Source organism: Anastrepha ludens, chromosome 2 (genome assembly GCF_028408465.1).
Source record: "Anastrepha ludens isolate Willacy chromosome 2, idAnaLude1.1, whole genome shotgun sequence".
Taxonomy (NCBI): domain Eukaryota; kingdom Metazoa; phylum Arthropoda; class Insecta; order Diptera; family Tephritidae; genus Anastrepha; species Anastrepha ludens.
In genome coordinates, this window is record NC_071498.1 from 102,963,869 (window position 1) to 102,983,663 (window position 19,795).

Here is a 19,795-nt window from a genome sequence, read left to right on the forward strand (position 1 = left end):
ATTATTTGGCACGAAATTCGACATTTTCAAGTGTGGTAAAAATATTGTTGTTTACGTTTCAAATAAAAAACTTATACTAACGTTTGTGCCTTACGACAGTAGCTCTCCAATGAATGTTTGGAAATGTGGATCGATGGAATAATAATCAAGTTACGCCATCTGTTGTAAAACCGCACGAACTTATTCATAGTCCTATTAGTTTTGGCATTTTACTTTCTAAATCGATTTTAACATGCTGAAAAGATTTTTAGAATTACGACAGACCGTTATTCGGCTTTGAGCGAAGTTGACAAAATCAGCTGATGGGTTGACGTCACTTGAGATTGTGTTGGTGATGTACGAAGAAAATAACCAATGTCACTTCGTTGCCATCGGAACAAAGACTGATTGGAGAATGTGAAATTATCGTGCATAATTCGGCTGCGGAATCTCCCAAGTAACGTGGCAGCCGAACTTCCGCTCACAATTTTTTTTTCCACCATAGTTAAAGAGCAAACTTGGGAAATCTATCATCCTTACGATTTTAATTGGTGTTGAGTGCGGTAAATTTATATGCGCTGAAGCTGTTGATAGAGGAACGAACCGAGGCTGTAGCTTCTTATATTTATAGGTTCTCTAGCTCCGCCTATTTTAAGTTTAAGAATTGTACTGATAGTGAACAAAGACCAGATAAAACAGCATTCGCCCATGGGCACCCAAGCCAAAATTTCAAAGTGTTAGAGAACTTCGTTCCTTGGTAACCAAGAGTAATAACAATAATAAAATTATTTTTTAAATGCAATGAAGATTCACTTGTGCTATTAGTGTAGCTCACTTTAAACAGCGTAGGCAATTTTGTGGTATTTATGAATTTCATAATTAAGCTAGGGAAATTGCAAATTTTGATGGAGCGCGTATTGAAGTGTTTGATTGAAAGGGGCAGTGAATCCAGTGAAAAGCCATAAAAGTGTCTAAAAACGCTTAAGCGAAAGAAAAGGAAATGATAGTGGTACAACCGTCAGGAATTTTACTGTATTTAGAGTCTTATATGTATTTGTGCCCATAGTTATGAAAGTGGTGTAAGTCAAAATTAAAAAAAAGGAATTTATGAGTTATTTCATACTAAATTTATTAAATGCAGCTTCTACGATATCGCCTAAAATGAACCATTAGATGCTGCTTGTAGTTTTAACAGTATATGGAATTCATTTAGTGTTAATTATGAAACCGGTCTAAGTCAAAAATTTAAAGAAATTATAAAAAAATAACTTGAAAATGTCGCGTAGCCCCCTTTTACGCGTTTCTGAACTACATAATAAGCCAATAAATGGCAATCAAATATAATATAACATAAACAACAATACCTTCGTGTTTCTCTAACGATATGAGTTCTTCGGAACAAATTATTGGCAGCAAATAATTCATATATTTTACCACTATGTCAACAGATAGCGGGTGCAGGTATAGGGTTTTTCAGTAGAGCGCTTCAACTTTTGAACTTTTTTGAATAAAATACAAACGGTTTGACTTTTTTAACTAATTTTTTTTTTTATTATCGAGTTTGAACATATACATTTAAGTATGAAATTCGATTTCTTTTGCATGACCACCGCGTGCACGTTTTACGAAGTCCAATTGAACCCAATTTTCGAACACTCTTTTGCATAAATCGGCCGAAATTCCAGCAATTTCGCGTCCAATATTGGCTCTGAGCTCTCAAATCGTCGCCGGCTTGTTACTGTAGACCAATGACTTCACATAACCCCAAAACGGGACGGCTTGTTAAATGGACCGTAAAATGGCCGTAATGCTCTTAAAGTAGCACCAACAGAACGATTATTTTCATAAAAAATTTGCACGATTTGCAATCGTTGCTCAAGTGTGTAGCGTTCCATGATGAAATGTATACTAATGAAGTTTACAAATGACGAGGGAAAAATAAAAAATATTGCGTCGTTCGCCCTCCCTATCGGAAAAAAGTTGAAGCGCACCTATTGAATAACCCTATAGTTAATGCAAGGTACTTCAGAGCTTCTTGAAAAATGAACTTTATAAAATGTTCTATAAAACTTCTTTAGATGATTTTGAATTCAAGTTTTGGATCTTTCAGCCAAAAGAGGAAGACCAAAATTAAATGGAAATGTTAAGCTATTATACACCACCACTAAAACATTAAGGCAAGAAAAACATAAAGATATTATGTGTTTACTACCAACAACCCCTACATAACCTTCAGTTTTTCAGGAACATTTTAAGCATCTTAAAAACTCCAAATGATAAAAATGGACTGCTTAAAAAAATGTTCATAAATTATTTCATTAAAGTTATTATTTCAAATAATAATGATTTTTAATTCATTGTGATTGTAATTCATTACTTTTCCAATTTCCAAATAAAAAAAATAAAAAAAAAAAAATAAAACTCACAGTTCTTTGTTCGTTTAAGTCATTTATAGGGCATTCAATTATTTTTTAAAATGAAAATTTAATATATGTAAATAATAAATGTTGGTTAATCAAGATTAATAACATTCTAAATAAAAAGACATTAAAAAATATTTTTAAATTCATTGAAACGCATTTTACTAAATATCTCGAAACAAGATAAATAAGGCTTAGACTACTTTCATAATTATATGTACCCATATGCTTTCTGCTCTCTTCTAGCTTATAGAGATAAAACAAAATATGTATAATTTAGGACACAGATGATATTTATTTATCCACAGTGCAAAGTACCTTATACAACGTTTCCACTGCCAACCTGCCAAAACACTTGTCAAATCGCATACAAATATTACAACCCAATCCTGTTTCAACCCCATCTTTCACGCGTGTTTGTGTCGAATTGCATGCATCTCAATATTAAATGGTGGCAATAGTGTTCATTTACATAATGTTCCCCCTTTTAATAATGCATTCTTATCGGAACCTGGTACCAATGTTTTGCAGCTTGTCAATAACGAGACGAGAAATCGTTTAGGCTACAGGCGTCTAAGACATGCACAAGAATTAATCAAACAGTTTACAGAGAATTTCCGTCAACATCAAACACAGGGGAAACAGAACCAGAAACAACTATCGCAAGCCCAAAACCAGCAAACCTTAGGTTTTACTTTGGTGGAAACGCATTATTACAGATTAGCAAAAATATAACCAGCAGACCGAATTTGACAGTTAAAATATTATAAATTAATATAAGTACCACGCTAAGCAATTAAATGCAAATTTTAACAAAATCGGATGTGCACAGATATCATCAAAATCATGCATTTTCAAATTAGATCAAGCATTAAATTCCCGAAGCGCATGAGCAATAGGTGCATTACTCGCAAATTTAGTCTTAATGTCTCCACCACTTCGAGTTTTTGGGGCTTTTTGCTTATCGAAAGTGATGGTATGGTATAAAAATGCGAACAATTAAGGCTAGTATAAAACAGTTTGTCGATATGCGAATCGGGAAATTCTAAACTGATAAAAAAAAAATTAATTCATAAATTAATTCGAGTGCTGGTAAAATATTTTAAAGACCAACCAGGAAATGATTTTACCTTGTTAAAACAATACCTTAAAGCAAAAATAATCGCAATGTTACGTGATTAACCTAAAGGGAGAGTCAATACGAATTGAAATAGTAATTGAATGTAATTTACCGATGTAAATTCAGCATCAAAATATAAACTGAATATTAAAGAGTACATTGGACGGACTTACTCAATCATGCGAATGCTTTAAACAACAATTTGAACTACCTCAGACAACGCCCTACGGCAAATACGTCTATCTGTCGTGCCTTACAATGATTAAAATTTCAGAATGGTTGAAGAGCAGAAGCACAGAATCTCCCCGCTGGCGCTAGTGTTTGCACTACCGAAACTGTTATTTTGTTGTTTTTATTATTGTTGTGTTATTATTGTTTTGGTTTTGCTACGAAATTTGCCAAATTATTGAAGCCTTTACTACTTTTACCACCATCCACATTATGTTCGTATTGCTCTCGGCCAGTTGCTTGTTAGTATTTAGCTGATATTTATGCGCTTATGTGCGTAATGAGCGTTAAGTACTTCCGTAAAATGGGTTGGGAGGATGTAAAAAGGTAGTACAAAATGACAGCAGTAAATGTCGCTAACTCAAGACGCTAATATAACAGGCAATTTCCTGGGCTACAGGAAAATGTATATTACTTCCCCTAACACCCTCAATCACCAACCGGCTCGCGTGCATAATCAACTGATATCAGGACAAATAACTAGAGAAGACAGCAAAAATCATGAAGCTGAAAGCAAAGCAAACTTAAGCAGTAAAAAATCAACTCACTTAGAAAGGCGACAAACAAAAAATTCCATATAACAACAATTGTACAAACGTAGTGAATAAAATGGAACAATAGCGAAGTCGAAAGTAGGAAATTAAAATGCTTATCATCCCAACGATGAGCAAACGAAAATTCGCACACTTTGAGGAATTTGTTTCTTTTTGTGCATGAAAACGGCACTAAATTAGAGTGAAATAAATTATTACCGAAGAAAATTAATGCTTTGCTTAGTATAAGCAAAGATAAAGGAAATATGGATATTGTGCATATATATTTTATCATGCATATTAACCATCATAACTAGAAATTGAATTACAACTAATACAAATACAACTAAAACTAATGTAACAGAGTAGCAAAGTAACGAAATTGTTATAGACCAATTATTTAATAGTAAAAATAAATGCTGCATACAGTGAAACCTCAATATAACAAAGGGGCAGAACAGCAAGAATAAATGAAAAGAGCAACAAAATTTTTTATATATTTAGTTTCGCCATATTTAAAGAATATCAAAACCATGAATCACCTATGTAATACCGCATAAATAAAACACGGTTTTGAGTTTTTAATTCAGCTTTTATTTTTCGTTTTTTCCGCTACCTTCCTTTCAAACATTCCCAAATCAACTGTCAAAACTATCCTCCTCGCTCTCAATCGTGGCGCTCTCCGTTCCGCTCGAACAGGGTTGCCACATCCCTCCTTTGTTCACCAGCTTGAGCTTTAACCTTTGGCCCGAAGAAGTAGTTCCGGTAAACCCAGGGGGATCAGATTGTTCAGAGTTTTGTTTACCTGTGGAAGAAATAGAATCCGGAGGAGCGGCCACCGAAACAAGTGTTTCGGGAGCTAATGAAGAACTGTGAGACTGGGTCCCCGTGGTGGGTGGAATTGATGGTATTTTCTTTAAGTGTGCTACATTTCTCATCAGTGTTCGACCTCCACCAAACAACTTTACTACGTTTCCCTTCCTTTCTATAACCTTATATTCTGTGGTGTCGAAATTAGGAGTAAGTTTATGTGGAAACACGACATTTTTCAAGTAAACTTTGTTCCCAACTTCTATATCTTTTTCTTTGGCCCCTCTCTTCCTATCAGCAGTTTCTTTCCCTTTCTGTTTACTCACGCAATCTCTGTCTCTCTCTACCGAATCCGAAACCTCTCCCATTAAATCCTAGATACTTGGTATTTTATCACGGATTACCCGGCCGAACATTAATTCAGATGGAGAAGTACCTGTGCTGCCATGAGGTGTCACATTGTACATAAGCATGAAATTTTGTATTGCTTCTTTATAATTTTCTTTATTTAGGTGGGCTATTTTCAGTCGCTTAACAAGATTTTTATTCATATTTTCTACCTCGCCATTTGCCTGTGGCCAATATGGAGGCGTTTTGATTTGTTGGATGCCACACGTACTGCCTTCCATTGTCGGTTCGTAAATATTTAGGAAACCCAAGTCTACTGAAAATTTCTTTCATTGAGTCGATAATGATCGACGAAGATATCGACCGTAGAAATTTAATCTCCATATATCTGGAGTAGTAATCTATTAAGGCAAGTATATATTCACTGTTAGGTAAGGGGCCCAAAAGGTCTGTGGCTACACAAATCCATGGTCCTGTAGGAAACTGAGTTCTACTCATTGGGGCTGGCTTTAAATCTCTTGATACTAAGATGCAATCACGGCAATTCTTTACAAATTTTTCTACCTCGCGATCTATTAGTGGCCACCATACCTTCGATCGTAACCGACGTTTCATAACAGACTCCCCCGGGTGACCTTCATGTGCCAATTCAAGAACTTTCTGGCGCAATGTGACCGGAATAATAATGCGTGTCCCCCTCAACAGAATCTGGCCTACAGTTGAAAGCTCAAATCTAAACGGATACAACTTATTTGAAGATGCTGCTTCCCAAGAATTATTATCCATACATGACATTGCGTCGATAATTTCTTCATCGCGCGTGCTTTCCTCTGCCACTTCTGAGATGGACATCGACACAGGAATAGAATTTTCAATGACTCGCAAGATGTTGTGTTCTCCCTCTAAGTCAAAACATTGCGCTTCTGCTGGTTGACAAAGCCGGGATAAAACGTCCGATATGTTTTCTTTTCCAGTTTTATAAATTACTTTAAATTTGTATGCTTGCAAACGCAGAAGCTACCTCTCGATCCGGGCTGGTGGTTTTGATGTGGGTTTAAATATTGCTTCCAGTGGTTTGTGGTCGGTGACTAGTTCAAATTCGAGGCCTGTTAGGTAGAAGTAGAATTTTTCAACTCCCCACACCAAGGCTAGACTCTCTTTCTCTGTTTGGGAGTATCGCTGCTCTACTTTTGATAAGCTCCTACTAGCAAATGATATAATGTTTGGCTTCGTTTCTTCTTGCAATTGGACCAGTACAGTTCCTAATGCCACTTTACTAGCATCAGCGATCAAACGTGTCTTTTTGTTTGGATTAAAATACGACAACTTAGTGACTTCCGCCAACCTCAGTTTAAGATCTTCAAATGCATTCTTCTCTACCATGCCCCACACAAACTTGTTTTCTTTGATGAGAAGACGTCTCAGCGGCTCGGTGCGAGTGGCTAAATCCGGGATGAACTTGCCTACATATGTTACCAGGCCTAGAAAACTCCGAACTTCTTCCTTAGTGACCGGGTCACGAAATGTGGTTATCGTCGTTATCTTCTCTGGGTCTACTTCAATTCCCATGTCGGATAAAATGTGACCAAGGAATTTTAATTTGTTTGTTTTCCAAATACATTTCTAATGGTTTAGCAGAACGTTGTTTGCTTTGAAAATTTCGCAGACTTCATTAATATTTTTGTCATGTTCCTTCTCATCACTACCGAAAATAATGACGTCGTCTATATAGTTCATAACGTTTGAACAAGGTGATAATAGCTGTTCTAGCCTTCTTTGGAAAATTTCTGGCGCTGCGTTAATTCCAAACATTAATCGTTTATAGCGAAAAAGTCCTCGAGGCGTAATAAACGTTGTGATTTCTCTACTGGTTTCATGAAGCTCGAGTTGGTGATAAGCGTCTTTAAGATCCAACCGAGAGAAAAATTTTGCGTTTCTCAATTTCGTCATAAACGATTCGAAGGTGGGAAGCGGATAATTTTCGCGTAAAATTGCTCTGTTTGCCAAACGCATGTCCAAACATATTCTAATGTCGCCGTTTTCTTTAAAAGCTAATACCATCGGTGATATCCAGGGGCTGTGACCTATCACCGGTTCGATTACGTCTAGACTTAGTGATTCATCAAGTTTAGCTAACACTTTTTCTTCCAAAGCTACCGGAATACGTCTCATCGGCTGTTGTACAGGTTTTATCTCTGGGTTAATAGAAAGTTTGACTACAACTTCTTTCCATTTCGGAAATGGTTTCACAGGCTCAATATGGTTTAGGTTGGAACCAAGTCGTAACACGTTCAGTTTAATTGCCGTTTCACGGCCAAGCAGTGATTGTTTCCCATTCTCAATAACGAAGAATGAGGCAATCATCTCGGGATTGTTATCAACAGATATAGGAGCCTCAAAAACGCACATTACCTTAAGCAATTGGTCCGAGGCGTAGCTTCTGAATTGGTTATGGGTATTTGAGCGAACGTTGAAAAGCGTAGCTTTTGCTTTTTGTAAATGCAACCAGTCAGTTTGACTTACCAGATTAAACCGAGACCCAGAATCAATTATTACGGAGATCGAATGACCCCCAATTTTCACTTGTATTGTCTCTTCTTCATCGTCACTTAATATGTTAAAACAATGACTTTCGAGTTTAGGTTTATCTGCGTCGCAACCGTCATCACTAACCAAACGAATGTTATTATATTTACGTTTTGAGTTTTTAAAGTTAGATTGGGTAGAATGTCGTTTTAAATTTGTCCTGCATTTCCGTGCGAAATGCCCTACGCGACCACATTTATTACATTTTATTAGTTTAGCTGGGCACAACGAGCTATTATCAGCGTGGCTATTTTGACCACATCTACCACATTCACCACCTTGGGCAAACGAAGCCCGTGCCAGGTATTTAACTTTGTTAACTGAACTAATTCCATCTGTGTCAGATATCATGGTTTCTGATTGTTGATTTATTTGTTCATCTACTTGGCACGCCGCAATGACTTCGTCCAAAGTACGTTCTTTTTCAAGAAGTTTCTTCTTGAGCTCTTTTGATGCCCATGCATCAATAATTTTATCTTTAAGGCAGATTTCTTCAATTTCATGTTTTGTAGTGCCAAAAGAACATTTATTTATCTGCTGACGTAATTTTAAAACAAATCTTGCAAAAGTTTCACCTTCGGTGCGACATATAGTTCTAAACAAATGTCTTTCGAAAATAGAATTTTGCTTTGGAGAAAAGTGAGCATTTAGTTTATCAACTAAAACTTGATAGACATCGTTCTTAGCTGTCTCATTATATGCTTCGATCGCACCTGGCAAAGAGTAAGCTACCTGCCAAATGTAAAAGTTTGTTTTTCTTTTGCTTTACTGAAACGATATCTTCAGATTCTAAATAAATTTCAAACGCTCGGAGCCATTTTTCCCATTCAATACGCAACGATGATTTTTCTATTGTTTCGCAAAGAAACGGCTTTATAATTAGCTCTGCCATTCTGTGTGCCTGCACTATTTATCCAATTATTTTCTTAAACCACGGTTATATTTCGTCCTTCTTTTTTTTTTTTTTTACTCGTCGCCAATGTAATACCGCATAAATAAAACACGGTTTTGAGTTTTTAATTCAGCTTTTATTTTTCGTTTTTTCCGCTACCTTCCTTTCAAACATTCCCAAATCAACTGTCAAAACTATCCTCCTCGCTCTCAATCGTGGCGCTCTCCGTTCCGCTCGAACAGGGTTGCCACAACCTATAAAAGGTTTCTCTCTCGTTCCCTCTTGACAAATTGGCTCCCTTAGCAAAACACTGGGTTGATAGCTCTAGAAATTTTGAGTAAAAGTGGAGGAAAAGTAAAGTTTGTAGAAAAAACATTTCATTTTTAAAATGTATAAAGATATATACAGGCTAGTATGACATGGAATACAACCTGATATACCGCTAAGTCCAGACATGATAGAGTAATTGAGGCAACCCAAGATCGATACATTAATGGAGATTTCAAAAAGCTTTATTTCTGGTTATTTTCCTGATTATTTATTGTGATGATTTTGAAAGAATAAATGGTTTGCAAAGAGCTCGGATTTCCCAAAGAGTTACAACAAGGAGAATAATTGGGTAGTTTCGAGCGATAACATTGCAGGCTGCATTATAGAAAAGCCGGGATTGGCGGAATTTGTTTCCAATGACGCTACCTTCATATGAGGGGATGAAGTGTCCAGAAGAAGCTTAGCAAAGTACAGTACCAGTACCTGCATGCGGAAGATACTGGAAAAACCTTATTTTTTCACACGAGGCCAGAGCACGTGAATGTCAGTTTTTAAAACAGGAATGTGGGGATGTAGTTAGTAATGTAAGAATTCTTTATGGCCCCATTTTGCTTCAAATTGCACAAAACTTCGCAACTTCACAATCAGTTTTAAATTTAAAAATTAATTCACAAAACATAATCTTGAATTATTTATACACATAAATGTGGGCTTGTATGAAATATATTTACATTGTCCATAAAATATGTTATTTACATTTTACATTATTTACATTCAAATTTATTTTTTAAACCGTTCGCAGTTTGTTTCATTTTTACCAAAAATTATTTAATTTTTTCTACTTTTTTCAACCTTTTGTAAGGGAGTGTCAAGTGAGCAAAGCTGTAATAATTGAATTATAATCAAAACCTAGAAATAACGAAAAATTAATTTTTTTTTTAATTTATTATAAGTCTAGTTTTCACTTTTTGGCTTGTTTTTGTTTTCAGATGAAACAATAAAGAAAAACATACAGTGAATACTTTATTAAAAGTTTTCAATTGGTGAAAAAATATTCTGTTATGTTATTGGTTCACGCTTATAAAGGTCTTATAAAGGGTGATTTTTTAGCTAATATCTTTTTAAACAGTTGGTTTAAACAGCTGACGCACGTTTCGTGTTTTGTTTCAGTGTCAAACATCTTCAGTTTGGTCTAAAATTTAACCATGAATCGTCTTACAAATGAACAACGCTTGCAAATCATTGAATTTTATTGTAAAAATGCGTGTTCTGTTAAGAAAGTTTAAAGTCGAAAAATTGTGTTCAGGGACGAGACTCATTTTTGGATCAATGGGTACATAAATAAGGAGAATTGTCGATTTTGGAGTGAAGATCAGCCAGAAGAATTGCAAGAGCTACCAATGTATCCAGAAAAGGTCACAGTTTGGTGCGGTTTATGGGCTGGAGGTATCATTGGAACGTAACTGTGAATGGTGAGCGCTACCGTGAAATGATATCCAACTTTTTTTTGCCCAAAATGCAAGAGCTTGACTTGCATGACATGTGGTTTCAGCAAGACGGTGCCACATGCCACACAGCACGCGTAACAATGGACTTGTTGAAAGGCGAGTTCGGTGAACATTTAATTTCACGTTCGGGATCTGTCAATTGACACCTAACTCGTGCGATATAACGCACTTAGATTATTTTTTGTGGGGCTATGTTAAAACTCATGTCTATTCAGACAAGCCCGCTTCAATTAACGCATTGGAGGACAACATTAAAGCATTTATATGTGAGATACCGGCCGAAACATTGGAAATTGTATGCCAAAATTGGACTAAACGGATGGACCATTTGAAGCGCAGTCGCGGTCAACATTTGCATGAAATAATCCTCAAACATTAAATTATATGGACTGTACTATTCATTTAAATAAAAATGAATTTGATGTGTGTTTTTTTGAAAAACTTTCCTATAGCTCTTAGAAAATCACCCTTTATTGTTTCAAAAAATAATAGTTAAGAATAGAGCAAAGAATAGTTTTATAATTTCAAAATTATATATGTAATAAAATATAAAAACATAACTTAATATATAAAAATTTCTAAGTAGAATTTTTCAAACGCTTTAAAAAAACACTTACACAAATTTTATAAAGTTTTACAAATTGAAAAAATGACAATTAGCGATTGTCAAGCACGTATCATGTATCTTATGTAATACAAGCCTGTGAGCAGCACTCGAGTTGGTGCATTAGAGTATGTGTACCGCTCGCGAGCCTTATTCCTTCAAAATCATTAAGCGGTTAACCATCAACATATTACGAAGCTTTTCATACTCAAAATTTTTCCCTATATCTATGCAACATTTTTGTAAGGAAAATTTCATAACAACGAAGTTTTGTCATGGGATTCGGTAATCCGTAAAAATTTTCTTAATTTGAGTTCTTCATTTTATCAATGTTCGTTATATAGGGGCTTTACTGTACTCATTTCATTTCGTAATACAAATCTTGTTTAAATTTTGGAAAATTTATATTTTTACAATGAACAAGCATCATTTTTTCTACCAAACCATTGCTTACCTTCGGCACCTTAGTGCCTAAAAGACACTAAACCACACTTTCCGCCTATTTTCCGATTCACTACTTTATTGTCTTCATATGACTACGCTTTGATCACACTATTGTCATGCACTCCCACCTACTACATATAAGTAAATAGTTCAAGAGTACCACACTGCGTATACTTCCCCTACAGGACAATAGCAGTTCCTTGAATTCATAAACTTCAATACAACTAAAAGCATAATATTTGACGACCAGCGTATTGCTAAAATACTCAAGAATTTTCAATATTGCGAATTTTTTAATCAGAACTGGCTTCAGAAAAATAATTTATGCGCTGCATTTATTTATTAATTAAATTTTGCTTTCATTTTATTTATTTTTTTACTGCATCGCATCAACGGCAGATATAACTTTATCAGAGCAGTTTGCTGTATAATCTGAAAGCTAATTTTCCTCTTCTTTGTAAAATACTAGTTTTAATAAAATAAAATAAATACTTTGAGCAAAAAACATTTGGCAATCATAAAAAATTTAAATCGTCACTTCTGCGGACAAATTAAAGTAAAAATATAGTGACTAATGTATTTTCTTGTTCTTGAATCTTCTAGCCAATATTATGGCGAATTTCGCTTGTAAGTCTATCTTAATTTGAATCAAGAAGTGACACCTCTTGATCTTTTAAAGCGTCGAAACTTCTCCGATGGGGCTCTGCAAAAGTTATGATATGTCCCTATTGAAAATACCCATACTTTTGATATAAAGGGTTTTCCAATAAGAGGTGTTATTTCCATAAACGATCAATGACTTCGTTGCTTGTGTGGCACGTCGCGCCGTCTTGTTGAAAATAAACGCCCATGAAAAATCGTTAATCATCTCTCGATAGCGCGATCCATACACAAAATTTAAATTTAAATTAAAAAATTACAGCTAGTGGTAAAGAAATTAAAGTTAGAGAAGGTATTAAAAAAGGAATGCAAGGTAAAAATAGTAGTAGTAGAAGTAGGGCTTAATTGGAATAGATTGAAATAATGTGAAACCATTTGAGTACATTCAGCAATTTTCGGCAAGGTAGCGAAGCAATTTATGTTTGAAGCACGAGCTTTCTTTTACACGTTTAATTTAATGAGGTGAGGTATTTCAAAAAGGGTCAGAAAACATAAAGTATTGACATTCAGTCACCAGACAACTGTATTCTATCGGGATTAAGTCTAACGAACGGTAGAACTTTTTAGAAACATAAGTCGATATTTGAGGTATCTGGATCTTCTGGAGTAAAACTAAACATTTAAACCTAAGCAAATCGGAAAAAGATACGGAAGCAATTTTTTTCGAAAAAACAGAAATGTGGTCATAACGTTTTTTAGAGTAAACGTATCTTGCAATATTGTTATACAAAACATTAAGCTACGGCGCACACTATTACAAGGACTGTATAACTCAGAACTATACAATAACGTTGGTAACAAATACCGTTTAGTAAGTAGCAGTCGAGTATTTATTGGTGTAAAATGTTGAGTTGTTCATTAATTTCGAAGCATACCATAAACTTTGCCTATGGCAATAAAAATGTGTTTGTTCCATGTCAGAGTTCTATTAAATGTAACCCCTAAATTTTTAACAATGTCCACACATTTAATAACAGCGTCATTTAGTTTGACTCCTTTATTTTTTCTTAGTAAACTATTTTGGGCATATATTTCGCATTAATTTACAATTTGCTTGCCCATATAAATTCAAAATCTCTACACTTGGAATAACCCTTTATACGCAACTACGTAGGAAGGCAAATGTCAGGAAAAAATAAAATGTCTTTACCTTATTGGCATACACTCTTGATTTGCGTAGCGAAAAAGTGCGCCATAGCTCACAGACAGCGTTTAAGTGCTCACATGTCAACGCTGAAGCTTTTATTCCAGCCAAGTCCTCATCAGCGGCTCAAGCGTAAAACAGGTTTAGACGAAATGGGGCTCTAGTAGTGGTTAATTTATACATTCATTGTGAACTTATAAATATTGAGGCATCTTAACTTTCCATTATTTGTTCGATGAAAAGTGCTCTTTAGTATCTTTATGTTGCTCTAGTGGTAATATCAACACATTATTCTGTTTGCGCTTTAAGATACTTTAATGAAATTAAAATATATATAGTTACATATATAAATTGGTTTATTTCATTTATCGCCGTTATAACTTTTTTACTCCCGCTAGCTGCATGACACACCACATATCTTCCACGATTGTTTTCCGACTTTTATGGATGTTATCGTGAGCCACTTGACTCGTCGGGTCTTGCTTTGAAATGAAGATTTTGCCATTATTGAACGCGATGGGTCATTTCTAGTTTTACCTACCCGTTGGTTGATTTAATTTTTGGCGAAGTTAATACCCAATTCAGGTAGAAAATATTTTTTTGCCAACATCATTTTCTTTGGAATCTAATCAAAGCAATCTTCAAGGAACAAGATGTAGGCATTCATTGCCATTGGCTAGCGACTATTTTTCGTTTGACACCAACCTTCGTTGAATTGTAAAACGAAATATTTTCCGACAATTTTATTTAGCTCATTTTCTCAAAAATATTAAAAGAGAATTATTATTTTTCAAATTTTTCTAAGTACTCTTATTGAAAATAAAACGAAATGAGATGAGGAAATATTCACTTCTAAGAAAAAGATAAATTAATTCTCCCTATACAGGGAAAAGCTGTGGGTGGTAAAGAACATACTGAGTATTCAGCGCCGGCTGAAGAGATCTAAAATCACTTTACAGCCATTTCTAAGCAAGTAGAACCCAGTTCAAGCACTCCACATATTTTTCTTCTACGCAGCTTAAAATCTTACAGTGATATTAAAAAAAAAAATAAGTAATTGGCCTTACATCCCTTTTTGGTATTTGGTGGAGCTCCTCCTCCTATTTGTGGTGTGCGTTTTGATGTTGTTCTACAAATGGAGGGGCCTATAGTTTTAAGCCCACTTCGTACGGTACATGTTTTGTATAATGAGCTTTCTCATGGCGGAAATATCACCGGAGGTTTGCCATTGACTGCCGAAGGGGACCGCTATTAGAAAAAACGTTTTCTATCATTTTGTTATTTCTTGTACGGAGACTCGAACCTATGTACTTCCAAATGGTAGTCATGCACCAACCCATTCAACTACTGTAGCCGTACAGTAAGCCAACCCAAACCCATGATCAACTTCGAATTTATGAACTCTCAATATCAAAAAAGATCTTTTATCCACGTTAACCACGTTTTTTGAAAAATGATGTGTTTATGAGCCACTATAAGAAGGTTAGCAGTACAACAACACAAAAAGTATCGTATATTTAAAAAACCGCACAAATTTTCTCAATCACCTGATCTTTCCCACCCGATCGACGGAACTGCACTTAAAATCCGTCTACCTTTAATTGCAAGTAACCTACATAGGTGGCCAAAATATGCATGTATGTTTTGCGTTAAAGCCTTCAGCCATGTCGAGTCTATATATTTTGATGCTTGTTTAGTAGTTCGTGTTATATAACATAGTAAAAGATATTTTATTATTTTTTTAACTATTATTGTATTTTTTATTTTTATTTTGTCTTCTACTAAATATAAACAATTTTATTAAATATGTATGTATGCCTATGGTATGCTCGTTTTCTATTTGGCTCTACCTAAATTGTCAAATCTCTCTGCTACACAAAATGCACACTTTCTCAATAAAAGCCTAACGCATATATGTATATGTATGGGCGCACATTTATTCTAAAGAGAATAATATAAGTGCATACCCACTTTCTATATAGATATATTATAAAATTTTCTTTTACTCTTTTACGCTTTCCCTCTGCTTATAATTTCTTGAAATTCATTCATTTTTCAAATAAATTTGAGAGGTGAAGGGTCGCCACTCTTTAAGAGAGATGTACATACTCTTCTCAAAAGCCGCCATTCTTGGTTTAACAGGACAACTCGAACAAAGAGAAAATAAGTAGTAGCCTTGCCACATAAAGTATCAAGCAAAATCACGAATAAAAAATTCTACGGGATTCGAGATATTTTTGCGTTCAAAGACCGTTTATATGATTTCCATTAAAATTAACCATTGTTCTCGAGTAAACAAGCTTTTATCAGAAAGAAAAATTTATTAGCACTAGAATTTAATAGTTTGGATACTACAGGCACTTTATTAAATAAAATACAATATTAAAATATAAAACTGAAAACTTAAGGTCCTTTTTTCAATTCCCTTTACGTCGACATCTATGGAAACACACATCATTTGAAAGCCAATTATTTCTACATAAGATATATTAAACTTATCTTACATTATCTCATATTTAAGCTACATGAGTTTTCCTCACATAAGTTGGAGGTAAGGGGATTCAAACAGAAAATAACTACGATTGTTATATAACAAAATAAATGATTTATTTGGCGAAATTGATTATGGTAGTACGAATTTCCAATGCGAAAACTTAAAAAAGGAAAGGACTTAAAGTAATGTCTAGCACATGCTGCTTCTAAGGAGTTCTTCATAGAAAAAAGGGATATAAATATAGAACATGTCAAAGTTTGAGCAAAGAAAATGTTACTGGTATGAGTTGAGTGCAGATGGAACAAAAATTGATTTTCACTTGGGTTAGAGGCTCATTGAGACGAAAGTCGCAGCCGTCCAGTAAACACTTTACACTAATTAACTAGCTTAAAGCGTATTGCTTAAGGATAAATTTAGCCTTAATAAGCGGTGAAATAAATTGGTATCTCTTTGCAGTCGAGGAAATGATGAAGAATATGCTTAATGTACAACATGGCGTATGAGTGATAATTCAATAAAATACCTTATAACCAAGTATGATAGTTTGAGAGTGACCACCTTTCAATTTTTCAAAATATCGTTGCAGAGAGGAAACATGAAATAACAAAGGGTAGAAAAAGTATTTCTTATATCGGTCACTCTTCGGTGCGAGCGAGCAGCTCCTAGCCGTATTTGGCCATTCTGGTAAAGTACGCCCGACTGTCGTAACAATGAAAAATACGAATTTTATACGAAATACGAAAGACGCCTTCCCTAAAAACGATAACTTTTTATTTTCACATAAGTATTATATAATTGAAGTTTTTCATCAAGTTGTCTTATTAGTTATTGATAGGTTTTGTTTACAATTAGATGCAAGCAGCAACTTGAAAAAAATACAGAAAAATAATATTGTTCAAAATGTTATATTTTGTTATCATTAAAATATATTTGTAGAAGGTGCTAATATGGCAAATATACAAGTCATACCTCTTTATTTCCCTTAATATGTACTTGATCCTATCATATGTTCTGTTACAAGTTAAGTCTGTTATAGATATGAAATTAAAACACTTTTTTTTAATAAAGTTAGTTTTAATTTTATCACGTAAAAAAAATTTTAATTTTCATTCGAAATGATCACCATTTACTTTTACACAAGCCTTCAAACGATTAGGTCAATCAGCTATTGCAGCTCGCACGGTTTCCATGGATATTAACGTCGCTGCTCGAAACAAAGATTGTTTTAGACTCTCCAAATTTCTGTGAGATCTTCGACTGGCCACATTCTCCAATTCTGACCACACACTGTAGTCCAACGGATTCAGGTCTGGATTTCCAGAATTTATTCTCGCCGTATGTATTGTAAAATTTGTCATACAATTTATGGCAAGACTAAAACTTTAAGACCTTCTTATCTGCATATGGAAATAATTATCAAAAAGTTTTGTGGAATGCAATGAGATTGAATACAATGATATATATTTTAAGAACCTTGTCTGTAGATTTCTCTGTTTAAACAAGCTAATCTGGGGAGCGGATAAATCGAATTTGATAGAACTTTCACTAATAGGGGGCGCTGGTGTCGAACTTAAAATCTAATTAGGGTCCTATTCAGTTCATATTCAAAATATTTATTGGCTATATGAAGACAAATACTTAACACAAAAGAAGTGCGCTATAAATGGCGGTGGGATCGAGATACTTGGAAAAATTTAATTTCTGGGTCAATTTACTTCAAATTCAGAATATATGTTATTTTTATGAAAAAAATCTCTGCTAAAATTGAATTATTATAATCATTTTAAGTTATTTTGTAATCTATGCAGCCTGTGAGGTTGTTAAACCATAGACTTGATAAATACGTAAAATAAAATAAAAACACTTTTTTTCGTCTTTCCTTAGGAGCCTTCCGCACAAACCCAATCACCAACATAATTGCTGAAGCCGGATTACCTCAACTAATGGAGTGATTCTCCCATCTTTCGAGATACTTACTCCCAAAACTCTGGTACTCTGACGATTCACCTCTGAAAACTATCACCAAATACAAAATTAAACGAAAACGTGAACCCAAAAAAGCATCACCTCTTCACCTAAGAACTTGACATTAATTTAAACTAAAGGGATCCTTTCAGCCCACATTCACCTCCTTGGTTACTTCAAAACAGCTCAATCATATTACAAGTAAAACTTACAGAGCACAAACAGGAGAGCACCATTCCCAGTGTCTTCGTGCAGGGATTTTTAAATATCTGTAACCCTCTTTCCAGCTTCATTTGGATTTCCAGCATGATGGACTTACTACCTCCGCAGACCTCTGTTTTTATCACTGAAGTAGCCATTCTTCACGCTAGTCGCCTAGCCAAAACCAGGCGCACAAAGTACTTAATCTGCCCTGAATTCCTATCCGTGATCCAATCTGCTTTAAATGTGAATGATAATATCCGAAATAAGGGAGACACCATCTAGCTCCTCTGGGTACCTAGCCATATTGGGATACCAGGCAACACTCTTGCGGATAATGCAGTAAAAATGGCAACTAGAACAGCACTGGAATTGACCAATGTGTTGTTCCCACGACAGTCGGTTCTACGTAACCGGAACGACCCGGATTTATATCCGGCCAAGGACTGTCGCTTCACCAGTATATATATGGGGATTGTTTATGCTGCTACAACAACAACAACAACAACAACAACAACCAATGTACTAACTAAAAAAGACATTAAAAGGGCAGTTTACGACGAAACTCAGCTATCCACTTGTTTCTACCACAATACCTATGAACTTACCATAACCCATATATTAAACAATTGTACAGAACTTGAATATATTCGCCAAGAAGTAAGCAAAAACGATTTAGAACAAACACTAAGAAATGTTTATACCACTTTTAGATAAGTAGGTATTTGATGAATATTACAAAACCTTTTTCGCTAGTGCTTAAATCACATTGTTTCATTAACCTGTGCAATAAATAAATGAATGAAAATAAATATGCAGTAGCACACAACCAATTATGTTCTCGAAAATTTAATTTTTGAAAACTAATTATTTTAATTTTAATATTGAGATTTTTACAAAAATATTTTGCTTACCAGGTTAACATTATATTTCTTTACTTCTTATGATTGTGAAAATTTTGGTAACACAACAAACCCGGAAATTAAAGATAAATTATCACACCGGCAACACTGGACTTAACACGGTACATGTGTAAATACCTAAATCTACATGTACTAAATACCGTTAGCTCTTCCAGCTGAGTCTCATAGTTAATACTTTAAGGGAACTATTGTCTGTCTACTGGTATTCTCATCTGCACATATCCTCCTAGTAAATATTCTCTTTGCTCCCTGTAAACTCTTTATACTTATATGTGTGAGAGTATATGCATAAATGTATTTATATAAAACCGTTGCCAATGACACTTAATTGTGGCTAGCCGACTAGCTTGACAGTTGCTTATATGAATTTGTGAATAAGGTCTATGATAATTTAGATTTCAGCAGCATCTTTCAACTTACATATATATATATAAATAGTGCACATGGATAACTGCTATTTGACTCTTTTTTACTTCTTAGGGAAGTAACTGTATACATAATGTTGTCTAAATTTCTGTTTTGTGGCTGTGTTCTCACTGCTTTTGTTGGCAGCTTAGCAGCTGTTCCTAATGCTCATTGTTGTTATCGCAGCTGTTGGATTTTTTGCACTGACGTATGCGCTTACTTTGTCTCTCTGCTTGACTGTGTAAATACGTTTTTTTTTTT

General features: G+C 34.7%; 1 protein-coding gene across 1 annotated transcript in view; it reads right to left on the minus strand.

Moving 5' to 3' along the window:
• Positions 1–19,795, minus strand: part of LOC128871666 (uncharacterized) — a 126,655-nt gene that overhangs the window by 105,266 nt on the left and 1,594 nt on the right. The gene's annotated exons all lie outside the window — the stretch shown is intronic.